Source organism: Dromiciops gliroides, chromosome 6, assembly GCF_019393635.1.
Source record: "Dromiciops gliroides isolate mDroGli1 chromosome 6, mDroGli1.pri, whole genome shotgun sequence".
Lineage (NCBI taxonomy): Eukaryota > Metazoa > Chordata > Mammalia > Microbiotheria > Microbiotheriidae > Dromiciops > Dromiciops gliroides.
The window spans coordinates 112745772-112761781 of record NC_057866.1 but is presented as its reverse complement, the minus strand read 5'-3'; the positions used below and the strand labels follow the sequence as shown (position 1 = coordinate 112761781).

The 16010-nt window shown below is 39.3% G+C and overlaps 1 protein-coding gene across 4 annotated transcripts in view; it reads right to left on the bottom strand.

Moving 5' to 3' along the window:
* KLHL5 (kelch like family member 5) overlaps positions 1–13640 on the bottom strand; it is a 117358-nt gene extending 103718 nt beyond the window's left edge. For 2 of the 4 annotated variants that reach the window (XM_043972967.1, XM_043972964.1), the window contains exon 1: positions 13426–13640. The gene's annotated coding sequence lies outside the window, so the exon portion shown is untranslated. Of the gene's footprint in view, positions 1–13144; positions 13244–13425 lie in introns of those variants that run through there. The other 2 variants (XM_043972966.1, XM_043972965.1) reach the window with 2 other exon arrangements.
* Between the last annotated feature and the right edge of the window lie 2370 nt (positions 13641–16010).

The following is a 16010-nucleotide window of genomic DNA, read 5'->3' as shown; positions in this document are numbered from 1 at the left end:
TTATGATAGAGGGAAATAATAATCACAACAGTGAATGAGAAAAGGATGAGCTACCCTAAAAAAGGAAGAGGGTAGTAAAAAAAAGATTAGAAAATATAATTCAACGATATGTTGCTTATAAGAAATACATTTGAAACAAAGAACTACAATGAGATAATTTACTCACGATTAGACCAAGCCAATATAAAACTGTAGTTCAGGATAGAAATTAAGACTAGATACACAGACCTGGGAGTCAACTATATTGAGATAGAAGACACCCCAGAACAGAATCCTAAGAAATATCCACACTAATGGAGCAAAAGGTAGAAGACCATCCATTAAAGAAGACTAAAGAAGTGGTCAGATAGGTAGAACAACGAGTGGCAAGTAATGCCATTAAAGTCAAAGAAAAGTATCTAGCTGATGAAAATCAATTGGTATTTCCAATACTTATCTGTGTAACAAATTCCATTGTTATTCCAATAATACACTCAAAATATGCAAGAATATTTACTTGAATTTTTTAAAAGTAAAATTAACACAAAATTACTTTCCCCTTAAATGATAGTATTGTGGAAAAGGTACCAGGATCAGAAGTCAGAACACCCAAGTTTCTGTTCCTATTCTGATTACAACTGGCTACATAACCTTAGGAAAGTTGCAACTTCAATGGGCCTAATTTTTGAGAAACCACTGATACTTAAAAAATTCTTTTATGTGGACGCATGAATAGAATAAATAAGTTTGATAAAGTCTTCAAATGACAAAAACAGTTCCTTACATGTTGAAAATTCTACTATTATTTGAAATATGATTGTAAAAGTTTCATTGAGGCAATTCCACCTCAGTCATTTTTCTATAATACTGCATCATTGAATACTTCTTTGAAGCAACAACAACAAAAAGTTAAGGAAAACCAAAAGACAAAACAACCTTGTCTGACATTGTATACAAAATTCTATACTCATAGTCTCCCACCTCTCTAATGATATAAGTAAAGTATGTTTCATCATCTGTTCTCTGGAAACAAATGGTTCATTTAACAAGTTCAAAAGGCTTTTAATAGTATAGAATGTTAGTTACAATGTTTATTTTTAAAACTTATCCCTTAAATTTTAGCTGCACTGTATAAATGATACTATATGTCAAAGTAAGCAATAGTATTACATTTTCTCATAATTATCCAGGCTGGCTACCTTCTCCTTATGAACTAGAAATCTCAACTTTAATTAATGAATGATATTTTCATTTTAGAGGTGACATGTTCAGGCAGATAATAAAATAAGTCAGAGAAAAATAAAGTGTTCTTTTACTTTTTTTCTGGGAAAACAGACCCTTATCATCTACATGAAAGACAAGAAAATAAAGGAGCAAGTATGTCATTTCTGCCCTCTGAGTTATCTATTTTTCCTGCCTTTTCTGGAGTGTTTATATTCTTGCATTGTCTATACTTTTCTTAAAATTTAAAATTCATTACAATTATAGAAGCCAAATGGGGTAGGGGTGGGAAACAGACATAAATGGTAATAATAACAAAACAACTCCTCAAAGTCCAATCCATTATTCATACCATGAGGAGTGGGAGGGCAACGGCAAAGTAGAGGAATACCAACTAGGATGATGACTGTACAACAGAGACTTCATGTGTACTGAAACCATTATAGTAGCTATGAAGAACTGGCAAGAACATTGAAATGTTAGTGAACTGGATTCCGACAAGAACATTAATTAAGTTAGTACTCCAGTTTTTATCATATCCGAGTCAGAGAAAGAAACAGGGTAGCACAAAGTTTTAGGCTGACCCTATTAGAAACCTTCATAATTATCAGTATAATACAGGAGACAGGAGAATAAGTAGTGCTACTTTGTGTTCTGGCATCACAATCAATCAACAAACATGCATTTAGTAATCACCAACTATGTGTCAAATACACTAGAGCAAATCATAAATACCAATACTCCACCTGCTATAAATGAAATGCTTCAGTGCAGATGGTACTAATCACTTAAAGGGGAAAACCCACAGGTGCAACTGAAAATGGATTAAAAGAAAGAAAGAAATGTAGGAAGGAAGGAAGGAAGGAAGGAAGGAAGGAAGGAAGGAAGGAAGGAAGGAAGGAAGGAAGGAAGGAAGGAAGGAAGGAAGGAAGGAAGGAAGGAAGGAAGGAAGGAAGGAAGGAAGGAAGAAGAAAATGGAGTAAAGACATAAGTACTTTCTTTGTGTGTCCATATTATATCATAACAAACTTATAAATATCTCACATTACAGGTGACTTTTGGTCAAAGGTATGTTTAACTCCAAGTCATACTGAAGACCAATCATAAAAATCATGAAAGGATAATCATGAAAAATAACTTCATCCCTACATCTAGATTAGACAAAATAAGAAATGAAAGTAAACTATGAAAATATGAGTCACTTATTGTAAACTTAGGAAATTATGCCTAATAAGAGAAAGTTACTTTATCTACCTATGTAATAATCTATAGAACAAGAAACATGAAATAATAATAGCAGGCAGTGGCTTGTCCCTAGACCATTTGTATTTGAACCCCATTGAAGAATGATGAGATGAATGAAATTATAGTTATGATAACAATGACAACATTTTCATCATCTGAGTAAATAAAACTCTGCTTTGCTTACACAGTTCTGTAACAGACCAGGGATTTATTTCATTATGTTAAGACTTTACTCTTACAGGAATAATATTAATTTTTTAAAAATGGCTTAATATCTAGATATCATTTACTTTCCACTCTCTGAACCATTTGGTAAGGGTGGTGGGGTGGTGTACGGGAAAGAATGCTTAACTTGGCTTCGGCAAAGACCAGGGTTTAAATACTACTTCTGTTGTATAGTAGTCCTGTGACTTTGTGCAATTCATTAACCTCTTGGAATCAATCAGTTTTCTAAGAGTACAAATTTGTAGACCAGCTACTAACCTCCACTGGTAAAAAGAATTGGTACTTAATTGGGAGCTCCCTACACCAGGTTTGGTACAAAAATAAAGGCAATAATAATAAAGGCTAGCACTTATATAGCACTTTAAAGTTCACAAAACACTTTGTAAATATCTCATTTGATCTGCACAAAAATGAAGCCATGTTCTGAGCTGAATCTGAGTCAGGTCAGTCTCCTAATAGTTTACTTTTAATATCAGAACAAAATGAGATACTTGTAAATCATTCAACATTTAACCAAAAAAGATTTACTTAGCCATAACAGGAGAAGAATATTCCACAAGAATAGGCATTGAGGACATCTTGAGTTGATTCAGCTGAGTGAAGCTGTCTTACGTAAGTTACCCACTGTGACCTATCAGTCAAGAATCAGAATGCCCCTGGAGTTCCTAATGGTTGCTTTGTACTCAGGTGATTGTACTATCTTAAAAGAACCCATCAGTATTAGCCAGGAACAGATAGAAATCTCAATTCCCTAGCCTTTACCTCATTGCTGAGGGTAAAACCAGTCCCTTGATACATATGGATAACTAGAGCCCTGTTCTGCCATTCAAGAGCAGGATAATTAGAAGGCCCTTTAAATAAGATACTCCAGGCAGAGAAAGTACCCAGTTTTTTATTTTTGAGGAAAATGGAGCTCTAGCTAAGCACAAAATTAGCCCAAATTGTCTATCTGTACCCTGACAGTATCTCCTCTAGTCTTTTAGTCCTTTGTGTCTGTACCTGATGAAATTTAGCACCAGATCTATATGTGGGAATATCTGGAACCATCCAGCATTAGTAGGGATGAAAGATGGCAAGAAAACTGTGGCTATTAACAAGGATCCAGAGACCCCAATTTTCCAAGTAGCAGACTTGGGAATCATTGGAGATTTATTTAAGGTACTTCATCAGATGACTGAGATATTGAAGAAGAAATGATGAAGCTCTCATAGATCATGTTTTGAGATGGGAAATTACCCAAAATCACAGAATTCATCAGCATTGCAGACATGTGGAAAGCTTAGACAATTGATTTTAGACATTTTTTAAATTCTAAAAGGTGCCAGAATATCTTATGGGAAGATTAACATTTTCCTTTTAAAGTTAATTTTTAGTTACAAACATCATCACTTTTTAATGTTCTCTAATTCTATAATAAAACCAACAATAAAGTACTAACAACCATAAAAACAACAATGAGTGGGGGGCAGCTAGGTGGCACAGTGGATAAAGCACCAGCCCTGGATTCAGGAGGATCTGAGTTTAAATGCAGCCTCAGACACTTGACACTTCCTAGCTGTGTGACCCTGGGCAAGTCACTTAACCCTCATTGCAGAAGGCGAAGGCGAAGGCGAAGGCGAAGGCGAAGGCGAAGGCGAAGGCGAAGGCGAAGGCGAAGGCGAAGGCGAAGGCGAAGGCGAAGGAGAAGGAGAAGGAGAAGGAGAAGGAGAAGGAGAAGGAGAAGGAGAAGGAGAAGGAGAAGGAGAAGGAGAAGGAGAAGGAGAAGGAGAAGGAGAAGGAGAAGGAGAAGTTAAAGTGTTCTTAACAGGAAAAACAAACAACCCACGATAGATTCTTGTGCTTGGCAAAGTGGTGATGACCTGGTGCACTTTGGTGATAGTAGTGCCTTTTCTTTTCTTTCTTTTTAAAAAAAGTTTTATTTAGTATTTTCCCCCAATTACATGTAAAAACAAATTTTTAGCATCTATTTTAAAAATTCTGAGTTCCAAATTCTTTCCCGTCCCCCCTCACTTTGAGAAGGCAAGCAATTCCACATAGGTTATACATGTGTAGTCATGCAAAACATTTCCATATTAGTCATGTTGTGAAAGAAAACAGACAAAAAAAAACTCAAGAAAAATAATGTAAAAAGAAAATACACTTCAATCTGTATCTAAATGCCATCAGTTCTTTCTCTGGAGATGGATAGCATTCTTCATCATAAGTTCTTTTGTTTTGTTTTGTTTTGTTTTCCAGGGCAATGAGGGTTAAATGACTTGCCCAGGGTTACACAGCTAGTAAGTGTCAAGTTTCTGAGGCCGAATTTGAACTCAGGTCCTCCTGAATCCAGTGGCAGTGCTCTATCCACTGCGCCACCTAGTTGCCCCCCATCTTAAGTTCTTTTGGATCATTATATTGCTGAGAAGAGCTAGGTCATTCACAGCTGATCATTCGACAATATTGCTGTTACTTTGTACACAGTACATTTCACTTTGTATTAGCTCATATAAATCCAGGTTTTTCTGAAAGTATCCTGCTCATTATTTCTTATAGCACAATAGTATTCTATCAGAATCACATACCACAATTTGTTTAGCCATTCCCCAAATGATGGGCATCCCCTCAATTTCCAATTCTTTGTCACCAGAAAAAAGAGCTAGCAGTGCTTTTTCTTTTCTTCTTTTTCTTTTTTTTGTGAGGCAATCGGGGTTAAGTGACTTGTCCAGGATCACACAGCTAGTAAGTGTTAAGTGTCTGAGGCCAGATTTGAACTCAGGTCCTCCTGACTCCAGGGCTGGTGCTCTATCCACTGCGCCACCTAGCTGCCCCCTAGCAGTGCTTTTTCTATGACAAAGGACCACTGTTAAGGGATGACAGAATATGAACTAAGTTCCAAAATCTTAGAGAAAAGCATTGCTGAAGATGATGAGTAGTAGCATAACCACCCCATAAATCATTAAGGAATAATGGAGTTTCTAAAATGTTTGGTTGAGACCCAATTCAGCCAGATCAACCCAAGAACATTTAAAGATAAAGCTTGAACAAGAATAGAAAAGAGACAGAAAACAGAATTATTTGAATCATCAATAACACTGCAACTATCAACATATTTGGACTCAAGTATCAATTCTCTCTCTCTCTCTCCCCCCCCCCCCCGTATAGAAGTGAAAATCATGGTGCTAAAAAAAATTAAAAAATAGGAAGAATACTTAGATCAAACCAACTACAAATAGAACAAATCCATGCTAGAGGTAACATAACTTTGAAAGCATCAAGGGATCAAGTCTAAAGATATCTGAAAGAAGAGAAGATACCAAATTATTTGAAAAAATCCAGTGTGGTATTAGAACCCCCAAAGGCAACTGGGACATAATTACTGACTGATATATCTACTTTCTCACTTCTTCAAAAATCTTCATGAGAATGGGTTTCCACACAAATCTTGGGTATCTTTGAAGCAAATGTGATAACAAGCAGCTTTTTTGCAAATGATTATTATTGCAGACCAAATCTTCAGTGTTACAACAACTGAGAGAAAGGTATACAAGATAAACTCCCACCATGTTTACTGTTTATTGATCACAAAGAAAAATTTTCCTCAATACAGTAAAGTGCAGGTTTAAAGGCTCTCCTCTAATAAAGTGGCTCCTTTGGATAATATTGATGCTATCCTTGATTCTTCACTCTTCCTGAAACAACCCAATCAGTTGCAAAATCTCAGTCATTTCTACTTTCACATGTCTTACATCAATTTTCTCCTCTCTATTCACACAACTATCACCCTGGGCTCTCATCAATTTCACCTAGACCAGTGGAATAGGCTGCTAAGTGGTTTCCCAGCCTCAGGTCTTTCTCCTTTCTAATCCGTCTTGCTTCTAAAGTGGTTTTCCTGAGGTATATATTAGACCATTGGTATCAAGTTCAAATAGAAATGGGACCACTAAACCAAACAGAAGGATTCCTGTGGGGCTAGGTTGACTTAGAAAAGTACATATAAATGTTATCTATATTTTATTATATTCTTACTTATTTTGTTAAATATTTAACAAGTACTTTTCAATATGGTTCCAGCAGCACTAGGGAGTGTTGTGGGACACACAGAGCCTGTGGTCTGGGAGAGGGGAGAGAGAAGGGAGAGTACATTTGATACCTCTGGGTTAGAGAATGTCACTCTCCTACTTAAGAAATTCCAATAACTCTACTGCCCCTAGGATCAAAGTCCTCTTTTAAAATCCTTCAAAATATGACCAAGACCTTTCCAACATTATTCTACTTTACTCCCCTCATTTCACTGCCCAGGTCCAGCCAAACTGTCCATTTTGCTGTTTCTCACACTCTATCTCCCATATCTCCACACCTTTGCACTGACTATACTCTATGACTAGAATGCATTCCCTCTTCACTCCTGCCTCTTAGAAATCCTTTGTTTCCTTCAAAATTCTGTTCAAGGACTTTCTTCAACATGCAGCCTTTCCTGATCCCACTCCCAAGCTGTCAGCACCCACCAAATCAAAAAACTGCTTTGTATTTGTCTTATATTTTGTACATATTTATTATCTACCTGTCATTTCTCCCAATAGAAAGTAAGATCCTTGAGGGCTGTTTCATTTTTGTTTTTGATCCACAGTGTTTTTGATCACAGTAGGTACTTGAAAATGCCTGGAGATTAATTTACAAAGATGCAAAAGATTGAATAACAGAGATAATGCTGTTCAATAATTATCTTATCAGTATCATATAAGGCATAAAACAAGGAGCTATATGTTTTCCAGATGCATTTCTCACCATTATGGTGATTATCCAGCACAGAATATACACGTAAAAGGAATCCTACAGATGTGCCTACTTGCAAATGACAATGAAATTATTTCATTCATTGCTAGGATACTCCAAAACCCCCTCAATGAAACTCAAGAACACTCAAGAGAGAGTTGTCTGAACAATCTGAACAGGAAAAAGCAAGTGTATGCCTGGGCAAGGTGGTTTATGCCTATAATTCCTAGTATTTGGTGGATAGTGTGAGAAAATAAAGTGTTCACCCTTGGGAGCAATGGGCCACCAAGCTGCCCAAGGAGGAATGAACTGACCCAGGTAAGGAAGGAAATAAGAAAAGGAGAAAAGGAAGATGGGAGGGAGGGTATGAATAATATCTATATATGCAATTGGATGATCAATGGTAAATATATCTTGAATAGATACTGCAGATTGACAATGAGCTAGACCCCTCAAGTGAATAGGACAAAGAGAGTGAATTGGACTGTATTCGGGAAACTGTGCAATGCTTTCAATGATCCCAAGCTGTTCACTAATACAAAAACATTTTTTTAAAAACCCACCACTAATAGTTTTCTGGTGATGCTATATGATTATGAACTAGGGAACAACACAATTTCAATAAAATTGTGGGTACCCAAAGGGTAATGAAGAGTAGTAATTGTAATGAAGAGTAATTGTAAATAGGTGCAATATAACAACAATAACTTGTTCACCAGAAGTGGGACAGAAAAGGTATGATTTGTAAAGAGCTAAGGAATATATATAGCAAGAGCAAATGATAACAGATGGAAAGCCTGCATGAATTTTGTACTGGCAACCAAAGAATGTTAGAAATCTACCAAAAAAAAAAGTCTTTAGCATGCTGAGAGGACCCCCTGTGGAAGATTTATGGATGGATGTGGATAAAAGCCACAATGGATGAGGCATAGACAGATTATAATCTGCACTGTAGGCAAAAGTACCCATATCAGTGAAATCACAGATTCAGTGAAGTATTTTACAAAATGGATAAACTTAAAAAAAAAAAAGTCAGAGGCCAATGAGCTCCTTGAAAGTTAGTGCTGGGTGGGGGTGGGGGGGGGCAGCTAAGTGGTGCAGTGGATAAAGCACTGGCCCTGGATTCAGGAGGACCTGAGTTCAAATTTGATCTCAGACACTTGACACTTGCTAGCTGTGTGGCTCTGGGCAAGTCACTTAACCCTCACAGCTCTGCAAAAAAAAGAAAGAAAGAAAAGAAAAGAAGAGAAAAAAGAAAAGTTAATGCCTGAAAGAAATCAGGTAGATCATTCTTTTGCAGGCTTACTTATTCAAAGGTTGAAAAGAGAAGGGTTGCGATCCTTGCTTGGTACCAGCTCAAAATTATATTGTCCTTTTGCCTCTTTTTGTATCTCCACTGCTTAGCACAATGCTTGGCACATAGTAGGCACTTAATAAATTATTGACTGTCTCCAAGAATGTCTTCAAAATCTTTAGCTGAGATAATATCATTTTTGTGATATCCTGAATCCGAAGATATCATTTATAAAACATCTTTAACAGTTGAAATTCCCCTTATAGTAAACAGATTCCTTACTCCTGGTGAGAGTGACTCTAAAAATCCCTCCTAAAGGCACCTTCTCTGTAAGCTCTTCTTAATGTAAAAGTAATTTGGAATATTTAAAAGGGTTTTTCCTCAAAATATAACACAAATTATGATGTTCTATTCAACAATCGTTGTTTGTATGGTAATATGTATAAGACACTGTGCTATAATATAGGCATAAAGAGGAAAAAAACACTGATCCTTGCTTTCAGAGAGCTCACAATTTACTGTGTGGGGAGGTCAGGAGGGAGGACATGAGATATACAAAGAAATATATCAGAAAAATGTTAGACTATGAGGAAGTGCATGAGACAAACAGTTATTCAGAGAAATTTGAGGAGGGAAAGATGTTTTTACTGTAAATTCACAAGAAGTGATCTCTAAGACAAGAACACCTTGGTTCAAGTTTTCCCTCTGGGATACTCCCTAGGCATAATAAATGTGACCTTGGGAAACATAATTTGGCTTCTTGGAATAATAGTAAGAAAAGTTTTTTTTAATCTGAAAACTGGAAATTTCCCTAATAGGCCAGATAAACTTGATCCGCTTAGCCTTGGTACTGTTTGACAGTTTTTCTCAATAACTGTTAAATAAATAGTTTCTTAATCTAAAGTCAGACCAATCACATACTATTGAAGTATTACATCTTTTAATAATGATGTGGTAGTTAAAAACTAAGTTTACTATTTCCTTTTTTGTAAACTTCACAGGTATTTCAAGTTTTCATGCCCCCTAGCATTCAAATATTATGATGACTTTGTGCATTTAATACCTTTTTTGTTAATAGGTGCTGAGTAAGCTTTATTTCATAACAGGATCTTCAACTTGAATTGGTTTTATTACTATTTGTTTTTTTTGTCATAGAGTTTCAATTCTTTTCCTTCCCCTAATATTTGGTTTCAGTGCCATTACAAGCTTCCATAGCATTCATCTACTTGTAAAATATTGTCCTGTTGCTGTTATGGTATTTTTAGGAAAACTGCATTTTCATACTTATATCAGAGCCAGCCTTAATAAGGTATCTTCTATCTTTATTTTTCCTTTCCTCCCTGAAAGGTATGGTTACCATTATGATTGATTTCTAATGACAATGTAAAAAGATGGTACACTGTATATTGTACTTTCAAAATCAAGATGGCTAATGAAATTAACTTTCATCACTGCTTTATGCACCAATTACAAATGATTTTTAAAGACCATAAAGTTTCTTGTTCTCAAGTTTTTTAGGACATCTGACATTAGTCAATAGTCTCCATCTTGCAGGACTAGAGATCTCTCTATTATCCAAAGTTGATGGCAATAGTACCATCCAGGTGTAGAGCTCACAACTCAGACACTTTCCTCCCTGGCAAGGGATAGAAACCCTGACTATGCTCAGGATCACAGTTGCATTAAAATTGTTGACCTTTTAATCCCCTGAGAAGATCTCCAAGAAACTGAGATAGAAAACCCAGATTATTCCTGGTACACTGATGGTCCCTACCTCTGAAATGTTTGGTAAATTAACTGTCAGGTATGCTATCATTAAAGTGCCAGGACACTTCCATAGAGATTCTCTCCATGCCTGAGGTAATACCCTTACTGACCTGCATGACAAGCAGGCTACTTTGGAAGCCCTCAATCCTTATACATCTGTCTTCCTTTACATCTTCTAAGCCCCTTCAAATTAACATTGACCCCAGCAGAGCTTGGCAAATATATGGATGATTTGCATATGCCAAGACCAAAAGCCCTTCCCCTAGTTCTTCTGAACCTTAAGGCAACTCCTTTTGGTAAATATTCTTTTACCCTTTGAAATCATCACTGGCATCCTATGCCCCTCCTTTTTTCCCTCCAGCAACTTCCTCACCACCAAGATTTCCATTCTATCCTACTGCTAGGACTCACCCAAAATGTTTTGACACCTTTATCTTGTTTCTCAATCATTTTCTAGGAACTCAATCCTGAATCACTCTACCTTGCAGTTGGAACCTGATACTGGGTCTATTGGAAAAGGCACCTATGCAAGGACTCCTTGCAACCCAGATGGAAAGGAGCCTACCAAGCCCTGCTGACCAACCCCTCTGCCACAAAACTGAAAGGAATCAATAGCTGGATACAGCTATCACATCTGAAGAAGGCTCCAACACCCACTGAACAGTCCATCTCACTACCAGTGATATCAAACTTCATCTGACCGGAAAAAGAAACAGACTACAGCAGGGTAGACCACTTTCCCAAGACACTGGACTTGAGCTGAGAATCTTGTGTTCCTTGTCCCAACTTACATTAATTTTGAAACTTTTTGCAACCTATGTCCCAGTAGTAGCTACTGAATGTACACTAGTTGCTATTTTTTCTGTATTATCTTTTCCTATGAGCAAAAAAAAAAATTAAGTTGGTAAATGTGTATAAAATTATCCCCTCTGTAAACTTCATCAAGATATCAGACTCTTGGTGCTTCTTTTTGGTCAGTGAAGGAATTCCAGAAGTCATTATGACCAAGAGGAGGAAATGATAAATACAATTTACAAAGAACTGACTGAAGCTGCCCTGGTCTCCATTCCCAGACCAATGAAATTACCCAGGGCTAACCAGACTATCAATTCCAGCCTCTGGTTACTCTGTACATCTCCCAAAGAATCTAGTTACTCTCCTCTTATGTTTAAAAACCACCACCACCACCACCAAAAAAACCCTTAACATGTGAAACAAAAGATAATCAAGCCTTTTTAGCCTTTTCAGGAGCTGTACCCAACATAAACTTTTTGGGCCCCACCCTTTGGGTGGTCCTAGCTTGCCGTGGTAGTACCCTTTTAACTCCTCTGCCCTGATTGAAGACCTGTTGTTTGCCTGATCCTTTAATACTGTAAAACCCAATTAATTTCGATTCCACCGATTCATTTGTACTGCTATGGGATTGGTGAAGTCTGTTTAGCAAACCTTTTTCCCATAAAGGGTGGGGTGGGATGGGGCAAAGAGAAATAAAAAGGATGAAGTTTGTTTAACTTAAAAGAACACTTTAAAGTATTTTTAACATACAAAACTGATGTGCTAAGTATAAATTGTTCTGATATTCATTAAAACAGTACCATTAGACCTTCTACTTGTCAAGCTGTTAGCCTAACTCTGAAAGTGTTATGTGAACTTTACTTACTAAATACCCTGTAATTCTGACTTTCATTAATTCGGACCAAACTTGTCTCCAGTAAATCCTGCTTTATTATATTTAAGATATAAATACCCCATGACAAACATATCTTACATTTATAAAGAAGTCCATCCAATAGGTGTCTAGAATCATGAACTAATTCTGCATACGATTTTCTACCAGGTGTCAAATAACCTACAACAGTTATTCATCTGTTTAACAAAAAGTACCTAGCAGCTGCATGAAATAAAAATAGTAGCACCACCATAACAGCCAACAACTTCCCTTTATATTTTTTCACCCCAAAATTAAGCATTGAAAATGCATTTCAAGCATGCTGCAAGGTACCTTATAAAATAATATTTTGGGAGGGGAGAAAATTATACAAAAAGAAAAAATGTTTAAAACTATTTTTAAAAGGGGAAAAAAAGAGACCACATCTGTGCACAGGTGGCAGATTTTTTTTTAACACTTGATATGGAGAAGATGCTTAATAAATCTTAGTTGCCTTGGCTTGACCTTGTGGAACTGAAGAAATTGTGAAAGGGTTCCAGCGTTTTAAGGAGATATTTGTAAAGGCTGGGAGGGAAAGCAACAAGCCCGCCCTCCCTTCCCTCTCCAGTCCCGTGGGCTGACCGCGAACGCTCCGTGCATCGAACTTTGAGGAACTTGAGTGGGGCGCGGGGATGATGTTCAAGTTTGCAGAGCCCCTTGTCGCGGAGGGAAGGGCGATGCTTTGGACACTGGGTTTCTCCTCCCAGAAGGAGGTTTGGGGGACAATTCGGGAGCCCCCGGCCCCGGGATTGCGCGGGCGCGGAGAGAACTTCAAAGGGTCTCCCCCACTCCAGTTCGCTCACTTCGAGTCCTTCGCCCTAAGAGCGCTCCCCCCAGACCCAGCCTCCTCTCCTCCCACCCTCTGGGTCCATATCTCTGGGGGGATGGAAACCAAAGCTCTGCCGGGTGGTGCTGCTGCTGCTGCTGCCCCCGGGGGAGGCGGTAACACTTACCCCAAGTCCAGCTTCCCAGGCAGCCGGGGTAACCGAGGGGGAGGGGAGGGGAGGGAGAGGAAAGAAGGGGAAGGGGAAGGAGGGGGAGGAGAGGAAGAGAAGAGGAAGAGAAGAGGAAGAAGAAGCGGGGGAGGAGGGAAAAGGAGGAGGACGAGGGGGAGGAGGGAAAAGGAGGAGGACGAGGAGGAGGAGGAGGAGGAGGCAGAGGAGGACGAGAAGGAGGAGGAGGAGTTAGTCAAGGGGATGCTGCTCAACCTCTCCTCAGGCCCCCACACACACACCTGGCTCGGGAGGGGAGGGTCCGGGGACTGACTCCTCGACAACTCCTTCCTCTCCAGGAAGCCTAAGCCCCCGGGATGGGGGAAAGTGGCGCCACCGCGGCACCCCCTCCCTCTCCCTTTCAGGCGGACCGCGCGGAGACCAGGGAGGGAACTCTATCTTGTGGCCCAGAGGAGGGAGGGGGAGGGGCGAGGAATTCGGTCCCGGCAGGATGGGCCCCTCCCCGCCCCCCCACCCCCACGGCCTGGCCCCTCCCCCTCGCCATGGCGCTCCGGTGGGGCGGGGCCGAGGGCTGGGAGCGAGGTCGGTTGTAGAGCGCGCGGGCGGCGTTCTGTTTACCCGTCAGGCCAACCGCCAGTGAAGGCGGTTCGTGATGGCTTGGAAGAGGGGTGTGGGGGACTAGAGTTACAAGGGAGGGAGGAGAGGGAGGGTACGTCACGTCCGAGGCCCCGCCCCTCCTGACTAGGGGCGCTCGTCTCCCCTCCCCCAAACAGAGTTGGGCATTCCTAAGGGGGAGGGGCTAAGAATGGGTACCTCTTCGCATCTGGAGGGAGCAAGGAGAGGTGACTGAAATGGCATAGGGGTAGGGCCGGGGAAAAGCCCCAGATTTCAAATTCGCTAGTCCATTCCCCGCATCTCCAGTTTCACAGAGGCCCAGGGAGGGGAAGGGACTTGTCCAAGGTCTTATGGGCAGCAAGTGGGCGGGGCCGGGATTGACTCCCACAAAGGTTCTGGAACTCGGAATCCAGCTGTTTGGCCACTGGCTCTTCCCTTTCCCCCACAGCCATCCGTTTCCGTCGATGGCATTAAATAATATTCTCTTTGTCCCAACTTCTGTGACTGAATTTGGGCCTCTCGGATTTATAATCCAGTTAAATTCAATTTTTATTAAGCAGCTAAATTCTAGATGGTAGAAGTTAAGGTAAAGAATTGTTTCCGCCCTGGTGGACCATATATATATATATATGGTCATACGGTCATGATTGTCTTTAAGAGGGTGGCTCGAGAGGCAAAAAAGTACCTGGACAGAAGCGAAATTACTCTTTTCTCTATTCTTTTTGTGCTCTCTCTGGTATATGTAACTCTATGCCTAGCATTTGGCATCCATTAGATTAATTTTTGCAAATTCAGTGTTTTAAATATTCACCTTACACGTTTATTGGGAAATGCAAGTTCTCACGTGCATAAATTGAGGCATTGTTCCTTGGCATCATTTTATTAATTTGTAAAATGAAGAAATTAGATGATCAATAAACCTCTTTCAGCACAACTATGCTAGTTTACTGCTATGCTATCTATAAAATGAAAAGGCTGAAATAGAATATAGCTTCTAGCTCTAAAGTCTGTGCTCATGGAGTTCCATAATGGAAAAAGGCAATACTACCTATGGAAAATAGCATTGAACCAGAAGTCAAAAGACCTACCAACTAGCTGTGTGAACTTAGGCAAGCCTCCATTTCTTCATTTGTTAAAATGATGCAGTTGTACTAGATGATCTCTAAGAGCCCCTCCAGTTCTAAGATTCTATGATACTGGCCCTGGTTTTGTTCAATATGTCTTAAATATCAAAATCCCAATGCAAGTATGTGACCCAGAATATTTGTTAGAGTAGTATCACCCTGAGTTCCGGAATGTACTGTTTCAGAATTTACTGCTCACTCTACTTGGGAAAGTGGGTTGAACAAGGCCAAACCATATGAAACAATGAAACATAACTATTAACTGCTGGGAAACAACAATGGCAGATTGAGCACTTTGGTGTGCTACCATTGGAAACTGTGGGGAGGGGAGCAGTGGAACTAAGAATTGGAAAACAGAACATCCCAAAGGCTACCAAAAAACAAAAAGCTACATCTACAAAGCAAAAGACTTGCTGTATTTCTGTGGTGTGAAAGATATACATTTGTCTTTTTCAGTCACATCTTACACACTTAGATAATTACTTCAGTTGCATCATTATTAAACACAAAGGATAGAAATAAAAAATCACAGCCTTTATTTATGAATTTTATACTACTTTTCTGCCTTGTTATGATAGTACTCTTCAGCCTCAATGTCTGTATGTATATGGGACTTAACTTCTACCACTCAGAAGGATCAGTGATTTTGTGATGTGTAAAATTTAATGTGGTTGGGCATATTACTGTCCCAAGTGTAGGGAAAATTAGCTGGGGTTTATCATATATTTGTTACTTAGAAATTAAAGGCTACTGCACCAGTTTGGGACATTAAGCATTTATTAAAGTATATTAAATATTAGTAAAGAGAGCATCCATGGCTCTGAAAGATAGGAAAGCCTAGAGAAGAGAGAAAATGGGGAACCCTAGAGGGCTACTTCTACACTCACCGGTCCCGCACCAAAGAGAGGGAGAACAAGTTCATTGAGGGCAGGAACAGAGCCCACCCATAAACATTGTTCAAAGCTCATTGGCTAGCATCACTCAAATCTATTGCTTCACTAGATTTGAGGGCAATCATGCTGGTGTCAGAGCCCAGAAAACTGATCCTTGGGTGGTAACAAAGCTTTCAGGTAGGTGTGGTTTTGGGGCCCCGGGAAGTCCCAAAACCCCTGCTATTTTCTCACAGA